The 21085-nt window shown below is 44.7% G+C and overlaps 1 long non-coding RNA gene across 1 annotated transcript in view; it reads right to left on the reverse strand.

Annotated features, from left to right (window-relative positions):
• Nucleotides 1-19770: 19770 nt before the first annotated feature.
• Nucleotides 19771-21085, reverse strand: part of LOC147997625 (uncharacterized) — an 18220-nt gene continuing 16905 nt past the window's right edge. The window contains exons 2-3 of the long non-coding RNA XR_015647675.1: nucleotides 20889-21085; nucleotides 19771-19995 (exon numbers count right to left, since the gene is read on the reverse strand). The exon at nucleotides 20889-21085 is cut by the window's right edge and continues 2 nt beyond it. This is a non-coding gene — a long non-coding RNA (uncharacterized LOC147997625). The remainder of the gene's footprint in view (nucleotides 19996-20888) is intronic.

Consider the following 21085-nt stretch of genomic DNA (forward strand, 5'->3'; position numbering starts at 1 on the left):
TTTCAAAACCGAGGGCCTGCCTGCGTTCAACAGATCCAAACCCAGTTCTCAGAGGGGAAAATGGAGTCAAGTCCGAAGTCACTGGCATTTAGGTCATCGGCCATTGACAGTCATAGGAGATGGGAATATCGTCCTTTCTCCAATGGAGACTCACCTGGGTATGCATCAACCACATCTAAGGGCAGGCCTGGGTTAGTACGGGGTGGTGGATGGGGAGGAAGGATCTGGAAAGAGCTTTGCGATGGGAAACTATGATCAGAATGTTGCACAGAAAACAAAATTTGTACTTAAAAAAAAAAAAAGGCTCCCGATATCTATCCAAAAATGAAAGGAAATAAAAACCGACATCAGAACTTTACTAACTGCAAATGCTCCATCTCCCTGTATCCAACCACTCCACTCCCAGATAGGTAGATGATAGTTTGCACTTCTGTCCCAGTTGGGCTGTCGAGGTTAAGGGAAGGGGAACCACCTCTGTGGTTATGTGATCCACACACGAAATAAAATAAAAGGAGCGGATAAACGTGCCTGGCATTTTAAGATGCTCAATTTCTTTGCAAGCTTCATTTTGTTTCATTCTTTTAAAGGTTTACTTATTTATTTTCACTTACATTGAGTACACTAAAGCCCTTTTCACATACACAGGGCAGTAGAGTGCATGGGATATCCCTTTGCAGAGGGTTGTGAGCCACCATGTGGTTTCTGTGGAATCGAACTCAGGACCTCTGGAAGAGCAGAGCGGTGAGTGCTCTTAACCTCGGAGCCATCTCTCCAGCCCTTGACAAGCTTTATTTAACTAAACATTAAACATGAATCAGAAACGCCAAACCCTGTACATATATGGTCCAGATTCACCCTTACTTAGAAATCCCCGAGCTGGCAGGGCGAGGCTGGGAATTGAGAGTGAGCAAAAAGGGAGTCTGCCTCTTTCCCCCAGGGTGTGCTATCAACTCCATTACCATTTCCAAACAGCTGGGTGTGAGTCTAACTAAGGTTTCCTTCAGTCAGACATTTGCCAGGAGCCGGAGCCCTGACAGGACAGCGAGAGCGATGATCAGACATCATTTCACAGTGAAATCATCACTCGCTGATTTCAGGCAGAAAACTTTAGAAAACTCTAAACTCTAAAGAGGCACTGAAGCGTGCTAGGGCAGCAGCAGTACTTCCCCGACTGACCTTCAGGAACCTGCATATTCTCCAGCCCCGCCCCACCCCACCCCCTCTCAGCTAGCTCCTGTCCACCCCTCCCCCTCCCCCCACATACAGGGAGGAGGCCTTGTGTGTGTGTGTGGGGGGGGGGGGCGGCAGCGGGAAGATGCAACTCTCTCTTGAGAGAGAGTTCGGGTCTCCCAAACAAATACATAACTAGAAACTTCATTTATTTACTTTATTTCATCGAGCATACCGTGGAAGAGGGAAAAGGAACAGGGAAGCTAGGCCAACTGGTCGAGCTCCTCCTTTCGTTTTGTTTCAAAAAGGAAAGGAAAAGCCAAAGAACCCCCTCTTTTTGGTGAAAGGAACAGAATGGTGAAAGTTGAAACATCGGCTCGCCACTTAATACTTTGGCTTTTAATAAAAGGGACAGCAGATCGACTTCCGAGTTGATTAAGAGAGAGAGAAAGAGAGAGAGAGAGAGAGAGAGAGAGAGAGAGAGAGAGAGAGAGAGAGAGAATAAAAACCACAAAAAAACGTTTTGTCGACCAGCCTCCTTTTAAACCTCTGTTACACAGGAAGACTGGTCAACCTCATTCCCCCTCCCCCACTCACACACACACCCCTCCCCCTCCACGGAGAGGTTTAATGAGAGAAGAAAGGTAGAAGAAGAGAGTAAAGGCCAGTCATGAGCACGTGGAGAGAATTTGGGAGGGGAATGGGGAGAGAAGGGACAAAAGAGGGGAAGAGAGGAAGAGCAAAAGAGCAAAGAGAGGAGCAAAGAGAGCCAACCTCATATTTTATTTTATTTTTTTTAAAGATTTATTTATTTTATTTATGCGTAAGAGTACACTGTAGCTATTTTCAGACACACCAGAAGAGAGCATCAGATCCCATTACAGATGGTTGTCAGCCACCTTGTGGTTGCTGGTAATTGAACTCAGGACCTCTGGGAGAAATTTGTGTGTGTGTGTGTGTGTGTGTGTGTGTGTGTGTGTGTGTGTGTGTGCCCGTTAGTTTAAAAATCTGCTGTAGACCTCCCTTTTAATATCTGTTTAACAAATATTTTTACCATATTTAAATTTTATTTATTTTATTTTACTTAAAAATAATAATGAATAAAGAGTCAATGTGAATAAACAATAAAACAAAAATCAAGGTGATCGGGGTTGGGGATTTAGCTCAGTGGTAGAGCGCTTGCCTAGCAAGAGTAAGGCCCTGGGTTCGGTCCCCAGCTCCGAAAAAAAGAAAAAAAAAAAAAAATCAAGGTGATCAACAGATACCGACGACTGACATGGAAAAAAGTTAATAGATCGCCATAAAAACAGAGTAAGTGCGATGTAAACAATAAAACAGATGGGATGGAGAGATGGCTCAGCGGTTAAGAGCACTGACCGCTCTCCCAGAGGTCCTGAGTTCAAATCCCAGCAACCACATGGTGGCTCACAACCATCTGTAATGAGACCTGATGCCCTCTTCTGGTGTGTCTGAAGACAGCTACAGTGTACTCACATGCGTTAAATAAATAAATTTAAAAAAAAAGAAAACAATAAAGCAGAAATTAAGACGAGGGACACAGAAGGACAAGGGAGATAAAACAATTAAATGTTAACAGACATAAAGTGGGAACGACGGGGTTGGGGATTTAGCTCTGTGGTAGAGTGCTTGCCTAGCAAATGCAAGGCCCTGGATTCAGTCCCCAGCTCTGAAAAAAGAAAAAAGAAAAAGAAAAAAAAGAAAAGCGGGAACGAGATGAAGGGCAAATATAGACGACTGAAACGAAATGATGGAATAAATTTATAAAATAATAATAAAATACGAGTAAATACGAATAAATGGCAAACTGGACTTTAATAAATGTTTAAATCAAGGTGAATGACAAATACAATTTAGACAAAAAGGTTTTGAAAAATGAAAAGAAATAGAAAGCATATATGAATCAATAACAAGACTGAAGTCACAATGGCCTTGAAGTGACACGGACGACAAACGTGAAAAACATAAATGAAATAATTTCGACAGCCACGGACATTCACATGGTGTGTTGGGAAACACCGCAGTCTTTATTTGGCGAGTAAAAACGCCTCGGGGAACTCTGTACATAGGAGGCTGGGAGCATGAATCACTCTATCTATCTATCTATCTATCTATCTATCTATCTATCTATCTATCTATCTATTTTTTATTTTTCTCTCCCTTACATCTTCCCACCATACCATACGTTTCTCCTTATACAAATCCATAGATTTATATATGTTCTTAATTTCATTTTTTTCCTCTGCCACACAGCCCACCACACAGAACCTCTAGATCTCGGGATCCCCTTCTGCCAGCACCAGTGGCAAGGGCACAGCTCCCCAGAGAATTAACTCGATCCGAACATAAGCGCGACAAGAAATTAAAAGTTAAATCGGAAGTGAAACTGAAAATGAAATTTTGGCCGAAAATAAAATAAAATGAAAGGTATAAGTTTTGTGACAATCAAATCATAAATCCCAATTGGGCAAAAAATAAAATTACAAAGTCAAAATTTTGTCCAGTCCACTGTGCTCCTGTGGAATCCCTCCCTGGAACTTGCTCGGTAGAGTAGTCTAGTCCCAAACTCACAGAGGTCTGCCCTGCCTTTCTCTGAAACCTACAGAGCCAGTCAAAACCTACAATCCTTTGTTGTTTGTTTGGCAGTTTGGCAGTTTGTTTGTTCCTGGACAAAAATGTGGGCTCTCTCTGATTCCTATATGTCTGCATGCCAGAAGAGGGCACCAGAACATAAGAGGACACACCACACAGCTCCTGAGAATCCAGAGGGTTTTTTTTTGTTTTGTTTGTTTTGTTTGTTTTTTCTTCCTCTTTTCTTTTTTTCCGGAGCTGGGGACCTTGCTCTTCCCAGGGCCTTGCGCTTGCTAGGCAAGCGCTCTACCACTGAGCTAAATCCCCAACCCCGAGAATCCAGGTTTTTGACCAAAACAAAAAACAACAACAGGGGCTGGAGAGATGGCTCAGCGGTTAAGAGCACTGACTGCTCTTCCAGACGTCCTGAGTTCAATTGCCAGCAACCACATGGTGGCTCACAACCATCTGTAATGAGATCTGATTGATCTCTTCTGGTGTGTCTGAAGATAACTGCAGCATACTCAGATAAATAAAAAACAAATCTAAAAAAATTAAAAACAACAACAAAAAACACAAAAACAAACAAACAAACAAAACCCCCAAAACTAACAACCTAGAGGGTAGATATCTGCCTGCCCAGGTCTTCTAGTGCTATTTAAGGCTTCCTGTAGATAATAAAGCTTGTGTATCTTTTATCCAGGAACAGAATCATCAAGGCAGGGTAGGAGAGAAGCCCTGTTTGGGATTAAACGTTTCTACAACGTAACAGGAGGAGGCGGAGGGAGAGGGGCTCCTCAGACATAAATCTAAAATAGTACAATGGATCATTTTGAAGGCGTGTGGGTGAGGGTGACTGGAGACAGAGTTTTTCTCTGAGTGAGTGTGGAACTCACTGTCCCTGAGCTCAGCCTGTGATGAGAGAGAGAGAGAGAGAGAGAGAGAGAGAGAGAGAGAGAGAGAGAGAGATCGAATTTTCTGTGTCTCTCTGTCTCTGTCTGTCTGTCTCTCTCTCTCTGTGTCTGTCTCTCTCTCTGTCTCCCTGTCTCTGTCTCTCTTCCTCTCTCTGTCTCTCTGTCTCTCTCTGTCTCTGTCTCTCCCCCTCCCCCATGCGTGTGTTTGTGTGTTCAACCGAGGAGGCAATGGCAGATAAATGTCTGCCCCTCCTCTGTAAGCCAGGCCACTCCATTACTGCCTTTCCTTTTTCTTAGTTTGTTTGGTTTATTCCAAGTTAATTGTATCTGTTTCTTTATTTTCCTCCTCATTTCTTTAGTTGAGTCAGGGGTCTTTGCACAAAAGCCCTGGAAATCAGTACCTGGATCAGGTCTGCAGCCTGCTCACAGAGTTCTACCCACCTTCACCTCTCAAGTGATGCAATCAAAGACATGCAGCACCACACCTGGCTTCTTTTCACATGTACATTTACTTTAGTTCCAATGCTCATTCAGGTCTGAGAGACGGGGGAGGGAAGGAGGGAAGAGAGACAGAGAGTGACAGAGAAACAGTTGACCGAGAGGGAGAATTGTAGGTTAATTATTGTTCCGTCTCCTCAATCACGGTCTACTGGTCGCCATCGTGGCAACCATGCCCCGCAACCCTACCTTCGGTAAGATCAAGCATAATGGCGGCAACCATATAATTCCTGCTTAGTCGCACTGAACACTCCGGTCATCACTACCTGTGGAGAATTGTAAGGGGGCTCCTCTGGTCTAGAGAGTAGTACCCTTGAATGAAATGAGGATCACAGCAAGCATTATTTGTTTTGAGATATAAGATGTGGAAAGAACTATATGTGTGGATTTACAGACAGACAGACAGACAGACAGACAGACAGACAGACAGAGAGGACAGGACAGGACAGGACAGGACAGGACAGGACAGGACAGGAGAAAAAAACAAGAACACAAACAAAAACTCAAAATGGAAGTCCGGTTCCAAATAGTCTCTGTCTGCCCTGTCGCTCTAGTGTTGGTGGTCCAGGTTATAAAAGCTTATACATGGGTGGGTGCGGGAAGTGCTGCTGGGTGTTCAGTTCAGGTCCAAGATTATTGCGGGTAACTAGACAACAAAGAAAGCAGTTAGACTGACTCCTACAGTGTTCGGTTTCTGAGTGTGTTATCACACAGAAGAGCCTAACAGAATATGTAATGAATTCTGGCAGCAACAGCAGAAACAACCAATGAGAAAGTGTCCTTATAATACTAGCAACTGCAACAAAATGGCAGACTAGCCAGCTAACAGTTCCCTAGCCATTAACTCATCTGACATAGGCCTTCTTCACGTTGCATCTAGATAGGTCTTCCTGTCTTCCTCTCCAGTGTGTGTGTGTGTGTGTGTGTGTGTGTGTGTGTGTGTGTGTGTGTGTGTGTGTAAAGAGAGAGAGAAGGAGGGGGGAGAGAGAGAGAGAGCTTTAGAGAGAGAGAGCTTTAGAGAGAGAGAGAGCTTTAAAATCAGCACTCAAGCCTTTTCTCTTCCTATCCCTATCCCAACCCCCCCCCCAAACCAGCAGCAAAGCCACCAGCACTCGAGAGACAGAGGAAGATGAAATCTCTAGTCTGAGAAACAAGAGGAGGTAGATAAACATACCCCCCCTCTCTCCTTCATAATTTGTTAAAGTGTTCCCTTTGTGTTGTGTGGACTCTACTGTATTAAGCAAGTTTCACATCGTACTATCTCCAAAGAGGAGTCAACAGTCTCTTGGCGTGCAGGCAGTTGTTGCCTGCTTTAAATATTTTTTGGTGTGTTTGTTTGTTTGTTTGTTTGTTTGTTTGTTTGTTTGTTTCAAAACCGAGGGCCTGCCTGCGTTCAACAGATCCAAACCCAGTTCTCAGAGGGGAAAATGGAGTCAAGTCCGAAGTCACTGGCATTTAGGTCATCGGCCATTGACAGTCATAGGAGATGGGAATATCGTCCTTTCTCCAATGGAGACTCACCTGGGTATGCATCAACCACATCTAAGGGCAGGCCTGGGTTAGTACGGGGTGGTGGATGGGGAGGAAGGATCTGGAAAGAGCTTTGCGATGGGAAACTATGATCAGAATGTTGCACAGAAAACAAAATTTGTACTTAAAAAAAAAAAAGGCTCCCGATATCTATCCAAAAATGAAAGGAAATAAAAACCGACATCAGAACTTTACTAACTGCAAATGCTCCATCTCCCTGTATCCAACCACTCCACTCCCAGATAGGTAGATGATAGTTTGCACTTCTGTCCCAGTTGGGCTGTCGAGGTTAAGGGAAGGGGAACCACCTCTGTGGTTATGTGATCCACACACGAAATAAAATAAAAGGAGCGGATAAACGTGCCTGGCATTTTAAGATGCTCAATTTCTTTGCAAGCTTCATTTTGTTTCATTCTTTTAAAGGTTTACTTATTTATTTTCACTTACATTGAGTACACTAAAGCCCTTTTCACATACACAGGGCAGTAGAGTGCATGGGATATCCCTTTGCAGAGGGTTGTGAGCCACCATGTGGTTTCTGTGGAATCGAACTCAGGACCTCTGGAAGAGCAGAGCGGTGAGTGCTCTTAACCTCGGAGCCATCTCTCCAGCCCTTGACAAGCTTTATTTAACTAAACATTAAACATGAATCAGAAACGCCAAACCCTGTACATATATGGTCCAGATTCACCCTTACTTAGAAATCCCCGAGCTGGCAGGGCGAGGCTGGGAATTGAGAGTGAGCAAAAAGGGAGTCTGCCTCTTTCCCCCAGGGTGTGCTATCAACTCCATTACCATTTCCAAACAGCTGGGTGTGAGTCTAACTAAGGTTTCCTTCAGTCAGACATTTGCCAGGAGCCGGAGCCCTGACAGGACAGCGAGAGCGATGATCAGACATCATTTCACAGTGAAATCATCACTCGCTGATTTCAGGCAGAAAACTTTAGAAAACTCTAAACTCTAAAGAGGCACTGAAGCGTGCTAGGGCAGCAGCAGTACTTCCCCGACTGACCTTCAGGAACCTGCATATTCTCCAGCCCCGCCCCACCCCACCCCCTCTCAGCTAGCTCCTGTCCACCCCTCCCCCTCCCCCCACATACAGGGAGGAGGCCTTGTGTGTGTGTGGGGGGGGGGGGGGGGGAAGATGCAACTCTCTCTTGAGAGAGAGTTCGGGTCTCCCAAACAAATACATAACTAGAAACTTCATTTATTTACTTTATTTCATCGAGCATACCGTGGAAGAGGGAAAAGGAACAGGGAAGCTAGGCCAACTGGTCGAGCTCCTCCTTTCGTTTTGTTTCAAAAAGGAAAGGAAAAGCCAAAGAACCCCTCTTTTGGTGAAAGGAACAGAATGGTGAAAGTTGAAACATCGGCTCGCCACTTAATACTTTGGCTTTTAATAAAAGGGACAGCAGATCGACTTCCGAGTTGATTAAGAGAGAGAGAAAGAGAGAGAGAGAGAGAGAGAGAGAGAGAGAGAGAGAGAGAGAGAGAGAATAAAAACCACAAAAAAACGTTTTGTCGACCAGCCTCCTTTTAAACCTCTGTTACACAGGAAGACTGGTCAACCTCATTCCCCCTCCCCCCACTCACACACACACCCCTCCCCCTCCACGGAGAGGTTTAATGAGAGAAGAAAGGTAGAAGAAGAGAGTAAAGGCCAGTCATGAGCACGTGGAGAGAATTTGGGAGGGGAATGGGGAGAGAAGGGACAAAGGGGAAGAGGGGAAGAGAGGAAGAGCAAAAGAGCAAAGAGAGGAGCAAAGAGAGCCAACCTCATATTTTATTTTATTTTTTTTAAAGATTTATTTATTTTATTTATGCGTAAGAGTACACTGTAGCTATTTTCAGACACACCAGAAGAGAGCATCAGATCCCATTACAGATGGTTGTCAGCCACCTTGTGGTTGCTGGTAATTGAACTCAGGACCTCTGGGAGAAATTTGTGTGTGTGTGTGTGTGTGTGTGTGTGTGTGTGTGTGTGTGTGTGTGCCCGTTAGTTTAAAAATCTGCTGTAGACCTCCCTTTTAATATCTGTTTAACAAATATTTTTACCATATTTAAATTTTATTTATTTTATTTTACTTAAAAATAATAATGAATAAAGAGTCAATGTGAATAAACAATAAAACAAAAATCAAGGTGATCGGGGTTGGGGATTTAGCTCAGTGGTAGAGCGCTTGCCTAGCAAGAGTAAGGCCCTGGGTTCGGTCCCCAGCTCCGAAAAAAAGAAAAAAGAAAAAAAAAATCAAGGTGATCAACAGATACCGACGACTGACATGGAAAAAAGTTAATAGATCGCCATAAAAACAGAGTAAGTGCGATGTAAACAATAAAACAGATGGGATGGAGAGATGGCTCAGCGGTTAAGAGCACTGACCGCTCTCCCAGAGGTCCTGAGTTCAAATCCCAGCAACCACATGGTGGCTCACAACCATCTGTAATGAGACCTGATGCCCTCTTCTGGTGTGTCTGAAGACAGCTACAGTGTACTCACATGCGTTAAATAAATAAATTTAAAAAAAAAAGAAAACAATAAAGCAGAAATTAAGACGAGGGACACAGAAGGACAAGGGAGATAAAACAATTAAATGTTAACAGACATAAAGTGGGAACGACGGGGTTGGGGATTTAGCTCTGTGGTAGAGTGCTTGCCTAGCAAATGCAAGGCCCTGGATTCAGTCCCCAGCTCTGAAAAAAGAAAAAAGAAAAAGAAAAAAAAAAGAAAAGCGGGAACGAGATGAAGGGCAAATATAGACGACTGAAACGAAATGATGGAATAAATTTATAAAATAATAATAAAATACGAGTAAATACGAATAAATGGCAAACTGGACTTTAATAAATGTTTAAATCAAGGTGAATGACAAATACAATTTAGACAAAAAGGTTTTGAAAAATGAAAAGAAATAGAAAGCATATATGAATCAATAACAAGACTGAAGTCACAATGGCCTTGAAGTGACACGGACGACAAACGTGAAAAACATAAATGAAATAATTTCGACAGCCACGGACATTCACATGGTGTGTTGGGAAACACCGCAGTCTTTATTTGGCGAGTAAAAACGCCTCGGGGAACTCTGTACATAGGAGGCTGGGAGCATGAATCACTCTATCTATCTATCTATCTATCTATCTATCTATCTATCTATCTATCTATCTATCTATTTTATTTTTCTCTCCCTTACATCTTCCCACCATACCATACGTTTCTCCTTATACAAATCCATAGATTTATATATGTTCTTAATTTCATTTTTTTCCTCTGCCACACAGCCCACCACACAGAACCTCTAGATCTCGGGATCCCCTTCTGCCAGCACCAGTGGCAAGGGCACAGCTCCCCAGAGAATTAACTCGATCCGAACATAAGCGCGACAAGAAATTAAAAGTTAAATCGGAAGTGAAACTGAAAATGAAATTTTGGCCGAAAATAAAATAAAATGAAAGGTATAAGTTTTGTGACAATCAAATCATAAATCCCAATTGGGCAAAAAATAAAATTACAAAGTCAAAATTTTGTCCAGTCCACTGTGCTCCTGTGGAATCCCTCCCTGGAACTTGCTCGGTAGAGTAGTCTAGTCCCAAACTCACAGAGGTCTGCCCTGCCTTTCTCTGAAACCTACAGAGCCAGTCAAAACCTACAATCCTTTGTTGTTTGTTTGGCAGTTTGGCAGTTTGTTTGTTCCTGGACAAAAATGTGGGCTCTCTCTGATTCCTATATGTCTGCATGCCAGAAGAGGGCACCAGAACATAAGAGGACACACCACACAGCTCCTGAGAATCCAGAGGGTTTTTTTTTGTTTTGTTTGTTTTGTTTGTTTTTTCTTCCTCTTTTCTTTTTTTCCGGAGCTGGGGACCTTGCTCTTCCCAGGGCCTTGCGCTTGCTAGGCAGCGCTCTACCACTGAGCTAAATCCCCAACCCCGAGAATCCAGGTTTTTGACCAAAACAAAAAACAACAACAGGGGCTGGAGAGATGGCTCAGCGGTTAAGAGCACTGACTGCTCTTCCAGACGTCCTGAGTTCAATTGCCAGCAACCACATGGTGGCTCACAACCATCTGTAATGAGATCTGATTGATCTCTTCTGGTGTGTCTGAAGATAACTGCAGCATACTCAGATAAATAAAAAACAAATCTAAAAAAATTAAAAACAACAACAAAAAACACAAAAACAAACAAACAAACAAAACCCCCAAAACTAACAACCTAGAGGGTAGATATCTGCCTGCCCAGGTCTTCTAGTGCTATTTAAGGCTTCCTGTAGATAATAAAGCTTGTGTATCTTTTATCCAGGAACAGAATCATCAAGGCAGGGTAGGAGAGAAGCCCTGTTTGGGATTAAACGTTTCTACAACGTAACAGGAGGAGGCGGAGGGAGAGGGGCTCCTCAGACATAAATCTAAAATAGTACAATGGATCATTTTGAAGGCGTGTGGGTGAGGGTGACTGGAGACAGAGTTTTTCTCTGAGTGAGTGTGGAACTCACTGTCCCTGAGCTCAGCCTGTGATGAGAGAGAGAGAGAGAGAGAGAGAGAGAGAGAGAGAGAGAGATCGAATTTTCTGTGTCTCTCTGTCTCTGTCTGTCTGTCTCTCTCTCTCTGTGTCTGTCTCTCTCTCTGTCTCCCTGTCTCTGTCTCTCTTCCTCTCTCTGTCTCTCTGTCTCTCTCTGTCTCTGTCTCTCCCCCCTCCCCCATGCGTGTGTTTGTGTGTTCAACCGAGGAGGCAATGGCAGATAAATGTCTGCCCCTCCTCTGTAAGCCAGGCCACTCCATTACTGCCTTTCCTTTTTCTTAGTTTGTTTGGTTTATTCCAAGTTAATTGTATCTGTTTCTTTATTTTCCTCCTCATTTCTTTAGTTGAGTCAGGGGTCTTTGCACAAAAGCCCTGGAAATCAGTACCTGGATCAGGTCTGCAGCCTGCTCACAGAGTTCTACCCACCTTCACCTCTCAAGTGATGCAATCAAAGACATGCAGCACCACACCTGGCTTCTTTTCACATGTACATTTACTTTAGTTCCAATGCTCATTCAGGTCTGAGAGACGGGGGAGGGAAGGAGGGAAGAGAGACAGAGAGTGACAGAGAAACAGTTGACCGAGAGGGAGAATTGTAGGTTAATTATTGTTCCGTCTCCTCAATCACGGTCTACTGGTCGCCATCGTGGCAACCATGCCCCGCAACCCTACCTTCGGTAAGATCAAGCATAATGGCGGCAACCATATAATTCCTGCTTAGTCGCACTGAACACTCCGGTCATCACTACCTGTGGAGAATTGTAAGGGGGCTCCTCTGGTCTAGAGAGTAGTACCCTTGAATGAAATGAGGATCACAGCAAGCATTATTTGTTTTGAGATATAAGATGTGGAAAGAACTATATGTGTGGATTTACAGACAGACAGACAGACAGACAGACAGACAGACAGACAGAGAGGACAGGACAGGACAGGACAGGACAGGACAGGACAGGACAGGAGAAAAAAACAAGAACACAAACAAAAACTCAAAATGGAAGTCCGGTTCCAAATAGTCTCTGTCTGCCCTGTCGCTCTAGTGTTGGTGGTCCAGGTTATAAAAGCTTATACATGGGTGGGTGCGGGAAGTGCTGCTGGGTGTTCAGTTCAGGTCCAAGATTATTGCGGGTAACTAGACAACAAAGAAAGCAGTTAGACTGACTCCTACAGTGTTCGGTTTCTGAGTGTGTTATCACACAGAAGAGCCTAACAGAATATGTAATGAATTCTGGCAGCAACAGCAGAAACAACCAATGAGAAAGTGTCCTTATAATACTAGCAACTGCAACAAAATGGCAGACTAGCCAGCTAACAGTTCCCTAGCCATTAACTCATCTGACATAGGCCTTCTTCACGTTGCATCTAGATAGGTCTTCCTGTCTTCCTCTCCAGTGTGTGTGTGTGTGTGTGTGTGTGTGTGTGTGTGTGTGTGTGTGTGTGTGTGTAAAGAGAGAGAGAAGGAGGGGGGAGAGAGAGAGAGAGCTTTAGAGAGAGAGAGCTTTAGAGAGAGAGAGAGCTTTAAAATCAGCACTCAAGCCTTTTCTCTTCCTATCCCTATCCCAACCCCCAAACCAGCAGCAAAGCCACCAGCACTCGAGAGACAGAGGAAGATGAAATCTCTAGTCTGAGAAACAAGAGGAGGTAGATAAACATACCCCCCTCTCTCCTTCATAATTTGTTAAAGTGTTCCCTTTGTGTTGTGTGGACTCTACTGTATTAAGCAAGTTTCACATCGTACTATCTCCAAAGAGGAGTCAACAGTCTCTTGGCGTGCAGGCAGTTGTTGCCTGCTTTAAATATTTTTTGGTGTGTTTGTTTGTTTGTTTGTTTGTTTGTTTGTTTGTTTGTTTGTTTCAAAACCGAGGGCCTGCCTGCGTTCAACAGATCCAAACCCAGTTCTCAGAGGGGAAAATGGAGTCAAGTCCGAAGTCACTGGCATTTAGGTCATCGGCCATTGACAGTCATAGGAGATGGGAATATCGTCCTTTCTCCAATGGAGACTCACCTGGGTATGCATCAACCACATCTAAGGGCAGGCCTGGGTTAGTACGGGGTGGTGGATGGGGAGGAAGGATCTGGAAAGAGCTTTGCGATGGGAAACTATGATCAGAATGTTGCACAGAAAACAAAATTTGTACTTAAAAAAAAAAAAAGGCTCCCGATATCTATCCAAAAATGAAAGGAAATAAAAACCGACATCAGAACTTTACTAACTGCAAATGCTCCATCTCCCTGTATCCAACCACTCCACTCCCAGATAGGTAGATGATAGTTTGCACTTCTGTCCCAGTTGGGCTGTCGAGGTTAAGGGAAGGGGAACCACCTCTGTGGTTATGTGATCCACACACGAAATAAAATAAAAGGAGCGGATAAACGTGCCTGGCATTTTAAGATGCTCAATTTCTTTGCAAGCTTCATTTTGTTTCATTCTTTTAAAGGTTTACTTATTTATTTTCACTTACATTGAGTACACTAAAGCCCTTTTCACATACACAGGGCAGTAGAGTGCATGGGATATCCCTTTGCAGAGGGTTGTGAGCCACCATGTGGTTTCTGTGGAATCGAACTCAGGACCTCTGGAAGAGCAGAGCGGTGAGTGCTCTTAACCTCGGAGCCATCTCTCCAGCCCTTGACAAGCTTTATTTAACTAAACATTAAACATGAATCAGAAACGCCAAACCCTGTACATATATGGTCCAGATTCACCCTTACTTAGAAATCCCCGAGCTGGCAGGGCGAGGCTGGGAATTGAGAGTGAGCAAAAAGGAGTCTGCCTCTTTCCCCCAGGGTGTGCTATCAACTCCATTACCATTTCCAAACAGCTGGGTGTGAGTCTAACTAAGGTTTCCTTCAGTCAGACATTTGCCAGGAGCCGGAGCCCTGACAGGACAGCGAGAGCGATGATCAGACATCATTTCACAGTGAAATCATCACTCGCTGATTTCAGGCAGAAAACTTTAGAAAACTCTAAACTCTAAAGAGGCACTGAAGCGTGCTAGGGCAGCAGCAGTACTTCCCCGACTGACCTTCAGGAACCTGCATATTCTCCAGCCCCGCCCCACCCCACCCCCTCTCAGCTAGCTCCTGTCCACCCCTCCCCCTCCCCCCACATACAGGGAGGAGGCCTTGTGTGGGGGGGGGCGGGGAGATGCAACTCTCTCGTTTTTTCCTTTTCTTTTTTCTTTCTTTCTTTCTTTCTTTCTTTCTTTCTTTCTTTTTTTTTTTTTTTTTTTTTTTTTCTTTTTCCGTAGCTGGGGACCGAACCCAGGGCCTTGCGCTTGCTAGGCAAGCGCTCTACCACTGAGCTAAATCCCCAACACCCGCAACTCTCTCTTGAGAGATAGTTCGGGTCTCCCAAACAAATACATAACTAGAAACTTCATTTGTTTACTTTATTTCATCGAGCATACCATGGAAGAGGGAAAAGGAACAGGGAAGCTAGGCCAACTGGTCGAGCTCCTCCTTTCGTTTTGTTTCAAAAAGGAAAGGAAAAGCCAAAGAACCCCCTCTTTGGTGAAAGGAACAGAATGGTGAAAGTTGAAACATCGGCTCGCCACTTAATACTTTGGCTTTTAATAAAAGGGACAACAGATCTCCCTCCTATTTGGTTAAAAAAAAAAAAAAGGAATTAAAACACCACAAAAACGTGCTGTCAGCCAGATTCCCTTTAAACCTCCGTTATACAGGAAGACGGGTTTTTTTTAAGCATCATTTTAAATATATAAATATGTATTTGTGTGTGTGTGTGTGTGTGTGTGTGTGTGTGTGTGTCCGTCCGTCCGTCCGTCAGTCAGTCAGTCAGTCAGTCAGTCAGTCAGTCAGTCAGTCAGTGTCTTCTGTATGGAGAGGATGTGCTGACTCTGAAGCTATGATCTAGACACTTTCTAGATCACAGTTAAAAAGTTTTTAATAACTGTGTGAAGGAGACAGGTAGGGGTGTGTGTGTGTGTGTGTGTGTGTGTGTGTGTGTGTGTGTGTATGCATGCATGCATGTGGGGGAGGGGAGGCTTTGATATCAGCACTCAAGCTTTTTTACTTCCTATCCCAATCTCCCCAAACTACCATCAAAGCAGCACTAGGGAGGCAGAGAAAGGTGAATCTGAGAGTTTCAGTCCTTCCCGCCCTACAGACGAATACAGAGAAACCCAGTCTGAGAAACTAGGGGAGGGGGAGGGAGAGAAAGAGAGAGAGAGAGAGAGAGAGAGAGAGAGAGAGAGAGAGAGAGAGATTCTCTTGTGTCTGTCTCTGTTTTTCTCTATTCTCTCTCTCTCTCTCTCTCTCTCTCTCTCTCTCGTTGTGTGTGTGTGTGTGTGTGTGTGTGTGTTTGTTTGTTTGTTTCAAAACCCAGAGCCTGTCTGTAACAGATCTAAACACAGTTCTTGAAGGGGAAAATGGAAACAATTCCATAGTCTCTGGCAATGAAGTCATCTCCCATTGAAAACCACAGGAGAGGGGAATATTGTCCTCAACTAGGCATATATCAACCAGTATTTCACAGGCAGACCTTCAGGGAGGTGCAGATTCACCAGCCCTACCCTCCCTCCCATCCCCCAGCATCCCTGCTCATCTCCTGTCCACCATTTGTTGATTCATTGTTGCTGTTGCTGTTGCTGCTGCTGTTGTTGTTGTTGTTGTTGTTGTTGTTGTTGTTGTTGTTGTTGTTGTTCCTGGTGTGAAGAACACTGTGAGGTAGCCTTCCTCTAATAAACCCTCTGGTCTTTAGGGATCCTTCACCCACTCACTCTCTGCCAGACTGAGTTCACAGCAGAAAACGCGTTTTTGAGAGAAACATGTTCCTGGTCCTGTGTGCCCATATTGAGGGAGGCATGAGAAAGGGATAACAAGGAAGGGAGACCCGGCAGTGGTAGGGGGCTGGGATGGGGTCGGGGGTGGGTGTCCTAGCTTGCTAATCCAACTGACCCACTTGCTGTGTAAATAAATATTTTGCATTCTGTGTCCCTTGTTTGATTTCTCACTAAATTCCAGATTGTCAATCTCCCTGTGTCGATTGCACAAGAACCCAAATGGGGATGCTGGGTGGTGAGCTGATTCCTCCCTAGAACACCTGTGCACTCTCTCATAGTCTCTAAGCTCCTTGCTGGACTCTTTTGGGCTTGGACCTGGCTGTCTGTAAGCCAGGAAGGAAGGAAGGAAGGGAGGGAGGGAGGGAGGGAGGGAGGGAGGGAGGGAACAGGCCTCAGTTGAGAATCCCAATTTTCTAGTTCACTGCATCTGATGGCTGGCTGACCCTTCCAGGTGAATTGTATTTTTTTTTTTCCTTTTCACTCCTTTATTTGAGTCAGGGGTGTCTGCACATAGACCTGGAAATCAGTACCTAGATCAGGCCTGCCTGCCTGCCTGCCTGCCTGCCTGCCTGCCTGCCTGCCTGCCTGCCTTCCTCTATCTCACAGAGACACAGTTCTAAACACCTCTGCCTCTTGAATGATGGAAATAAAGACATGCACGAACACCTGGCTTCCTTTCATTGTACATTTAGCCTAATTTCAGTTTTATTCATGTCTGGGAGGGAGACTTGCTTGTGTGCTGTAGTTCAATTCCTTTCACTGTGTGGTTTCCCCACCACCTTGGCCACCATGCCACGTGGAAGAGAAGAAGAGATGAACCATATTGTTGGCACCCATATAACAAACACTTGGTTGCTTCCTCTGAGCCCTCTGAGTATCCTTACATCTCTGTATTTTAAAGTGGTTTTGTTTTGTTTTTTATTGCTGTCAAACTCTCTCTCTCTCTCTCTCTCTCTCTCTCTCTCTCTCTCTCTATCTATCTATCTATCTATCTATATGTGTGTGTGTGTGTGTGTGTGTGTGTGTGTGTGTGTGTGTGTGTATTTTCTTCCCCCAGAGCTGAGGACTGAACCCAGGTCCTTGAGCTTGCTAGGCAAGGACTCTACCACTGAGCTAAAACCCCAACCCCTATCTCTGTGTTTTAAAAAGTAGACTCTGGAGCAATACCGGGCAGGTCTCCAAGGCGGGTCCTTCGCTTTATTTTATTCTTTTTGTTTTTAATTGTTAAAGATTTGTTTGTTTGTTTGTTTGTTTTATGTCTATTCGAGTACCCTGTAGGTGTCTTCAGACACCCCAGAAGAGGGCATGATTGACAATTACAGATGGTTGCAAGCCGCCATGTGTTGGCTGGGTATTGAACTCAGGACCGCTGTAAGAGCAATCAGTGCTCTTAACGACGGTGCCATCTCTCCATCCACCTACTTTATTTTATTCTCTATGCTCTCTTGTGCGAGTCAAGGTCAAGCAGGCAAGAAACACCCAAACAGATTGGTCCATCACCACTTTCTGAATTCTTTTTGTTGTTGATGTCAGGGATGTAAAGCAAGTTTACCCATGAAGAATTGTAAGGGAGTCCTTCTGATTTAGAGAATAGCAGCCTTGAAATGAAATGAGAATCACAACAAGCATTTGTCTTATTGTTTTTGTTTTTTTCTTCCTTTTTCTTCGGAGCTGAGGACCGAACCCGGGGCCTTGTGCTTCCTAGGCAAGCGGTCTACCACTGAGCTAAATCCCCAACCCCTACATTTGTCTTAAAGTCTGAAAAACACAAAACAAAACAAAACAAAACAAAACAAAACAACAACAACAACAACAACAACAACAACAACAACCAAGAACAAACCATGAGACCGCAGAAATCCTCAGGCGGAGGAGTAAGGAGCTAGTTTTTATTGGTTAGGGTATTATTTGGTCGGGTGGGGGTAGGGGTGGGGGTGGGGGTGGGGGTGGGGGTGTTGTCCTTCCTACACCTCTCTTGCATGAATGAGCTGAACATTACTTAAGCTTGTGTCCAAAACTGTCCATTTTTTAGATTGATCCCAGGAGGGAGGGAGCGAGCCGGGGATACAGCACACCCTCTCTGGCCTCAGAGGTCCAGGCTCCCGCTGGCAGGGCCCGAAGGGACTCCTGGGGGGAAAAAAAAAAAGTCTCCGAGGCACCACCTAGCCGGTTTTATTCTTGAAGAAAAGCAAACATACATAATGGAATAAGGGAAAGAAAAAACCCTGTTTTCTATATACACAAGCAGTCGTAATTTGTTATAGTGTCCCCTTTGCGTAGTTTGGATTCGATGACTTTATTTTATCAAGCAAGTTTTAAACAGCGGTAACTCCAAAGAGGAGTCAACAGCCCCTTTAAGTGCAGTCAGTCATTGACCCTTTGGTCTGTCTGTCTGTCTGTCTGTCTGTCTGTTTCAAAACGAGGGAGGGCCTGCCTGCCTGCCTGCCTGCCTGCCTGCCTGCCTGCCTGCCTGCCTGCGTGCCTGCATCAGATCTAAATACAGTTCTCAGAGGGGAAGACAGAGACAAGTCAGAAGTCACTAGCACTCAATGGACGACCACCAACCTAAGGGCAGGCCTAGGGTAGAATTTGATGGACGGACGGACGGACAGACGGACGGACGGACGGATGGACAGATGGACAGAAAGGATCTAGGAGGAGCTTTGGGAAAGATGAAAAGCCTCCATTTCCCCCAAAAGAACGAGCCCCAACAGCTGGGCTCTTCGAGATGAGTTATAAGGGGAACCACACATACAGTTTTGTATCACACATACAGTTTGTCATCATCCGTCAATACCAGGTAGACTTTTCAACGTATGTAGGTAGCTGTTGTCAGGTCAGTCCTTTACTAAGCCTCATGTAAGCTCTGCAGGGTAAGCCTCAGGAATTCATCTGTGCGTCCCGCAGGGTATGCTTTCTTGCTTTGTTAAAGGCTAGACTTTGGTTGCTGTCTGTCTGTCTGTCTGTCTGTCTGTCTGTCTGTCTGAATGAATGAATGAATGAATGAGCGAGGGAATGAACGAATGAGGAGGGGATGCACATGCCTATGGTTTTAAGATGCTTAATTTCTTTACAAGGTTTATTTATTTAAACATTAAACATTGGGGTTGGGGATTTAGCTCAGTGGTAGAGCGCTTGCCTAGGAAGCACAAGGCCCTGGGTTCGGTCCCCAGCTCCGAAAATAAAATAAAATAAAATAAAATAAACATTAAACATTAATCGGAAATAATGGAGTCAGCAGTTAAGAGTTCTGACTGTGTTCTTCCAGAGGTCCTGAGTTCTATTCCCATGGTGGCTCACAACCCTCTGTTATGGGATCGATCTGCTGTGTGTCCGAAGACAGCTGCAGTGTGCTGTTTGTAGGGTAAAGAAAAAAATACTAAAGAAGAAAAAAAAAAAGAGAGAAAAAGTTAGAAGCACCAAGTCAAGTCATGTAAATATTGCCCACATTCGGATTTAGACATGCCTGAGCTGTCAGGGCGAGGCTGGGTGAGAGCGAATCAGTGAACGATCGGACTCTTCCTCTCTCTGTGAGGGTGTGTCATGAACTCTATTACCATTTCCAAAGAGTTAGGTATGCTGGAGCGAAGTGGACCGGAAAGCCAAGGGAGGAGAGGTATGCCTACACGAGTCCACCCAACCCCCCCCCCCCCCAGGGAGACATCCTCGAGTGGTGGGGGGAGGGGCGAAGGTGTGGAGGGATAATTTCCAACAAATAAATCCCAACAAATAAATTACTAGAGACTTGATTCATTGATTTACTTTAAATTTATTGAGTGTATCGGGAAAGAGGGAAAATGGGTCAAGGAGGGAGGGAGGGAGGGAGGGAGGGAGGGAGGGAGGGAGGGAGGGAGGGAGGGAGGGAGAGAGGGATATCTTTTCCTCCAAATCGGCTGGTATGTAGTCTCAGTGCGTCAGAAAAAGACTGCTTCTGGCCTCCTTTCTGATTACCCCAAGGCAGTCTGGTCACCGTGCTGTAATAGAAAGGGAAACCACAGTCAAGTCATGGGAGCGAGCGAGCAAGCAAGCAAGCAAAAATCATAAACAAAAGCAAAAACACGTCTGTTAAGTTGAGCAGAGCAGAGCAGAGCAGAGCAGAGTAGGGCAAAGCAATACAAGGTCACATTCCACAAAGGCTGATATAGTCTGCCATCTTGGTCTACAGAGTGAAAAGTAGAAGGAGAAAATGAATATCGCTTTGTGTGTCACAAAGTTTTTAAGTTGTAAGGAACATTGCAGGGCTAAACCTTCAAATCCTCAAACCACCCAACCCAAGCTTTCCTCCTCCTCATCCTCCTCCTCCTCCTCCTCCTCCTCACCCCCATTGCCCCCCCCGTGTGGTGTGTGTGTGTGTGTGTGTGTGTGTGTGTGTGTGTGTGTGTTTGCGCACGAGCTCGAGCTCGGGCACGCATTTCTTTCACTGCACAACCATCATTGGAGGACGTTTAAATAAACACGAATGAATCAGACAGGCAGACAGACAGGGGCCCATAATGGATCCCTACAACTCGGTGGTGGTGGTGGTGGTGGTGGTGGTGGTGGTGGTGGTGGTGGTGGTGGTGGTGGTGGTGGTACACACCGATTTGTTGACCTCTTTCTTTTAAAGAAAGGACAAGAAACAAAGAGAAATAAAAATGAAGGAATATAGACCTAGCCAAATATTATTTTATTCCCTCCTTCATGGAGCGACAAGAAGATTTATTCATCAACCTTCGTCTAGAATAAGAAAGTAATTGCAAATGAAATCGAGCCATCTTACTGTAATAAGATGTTATCGAGAGAAAGGGGAATTGGATACTGGATCCATTGCTGCCCCCCCCACACACAAATTGGAAAGAAAAGCAACTCCCCAGATCGCTCAACTAACGAGGCTTATTTAAAACTGGAAAAAGAGGGCTGGAGAGATGTCTCAGCGGTTAAGAGCCCTGGCCGCTCCTCCAGAGGTCCTGAGTTTTCAATCCCCAGCAAGCACATGGTGGCTCCCAACCATCGGTAATGGGATGAGGCCTTCTTCTGGTGTGTCTGAAGATAGTTACAGTGTACTCATAGTCACAAAATAAATAA

Source organism: Rattus norvegicus, unplaced genomic scaffold (genome assembly GCF_021556685.1).
Source record: "Rattus norvegicus strain SHRSP/BbbUtx unplaced genomic scaffold, alternate assembly SHRSP_T2T unassigned-0000110, whole genome shotgun sequence".
NCBI lineage: Eukaryota > Metazoa > Chordata > Mammalia > Rodentia > Muridae > Rattus > Rattus norvegicus.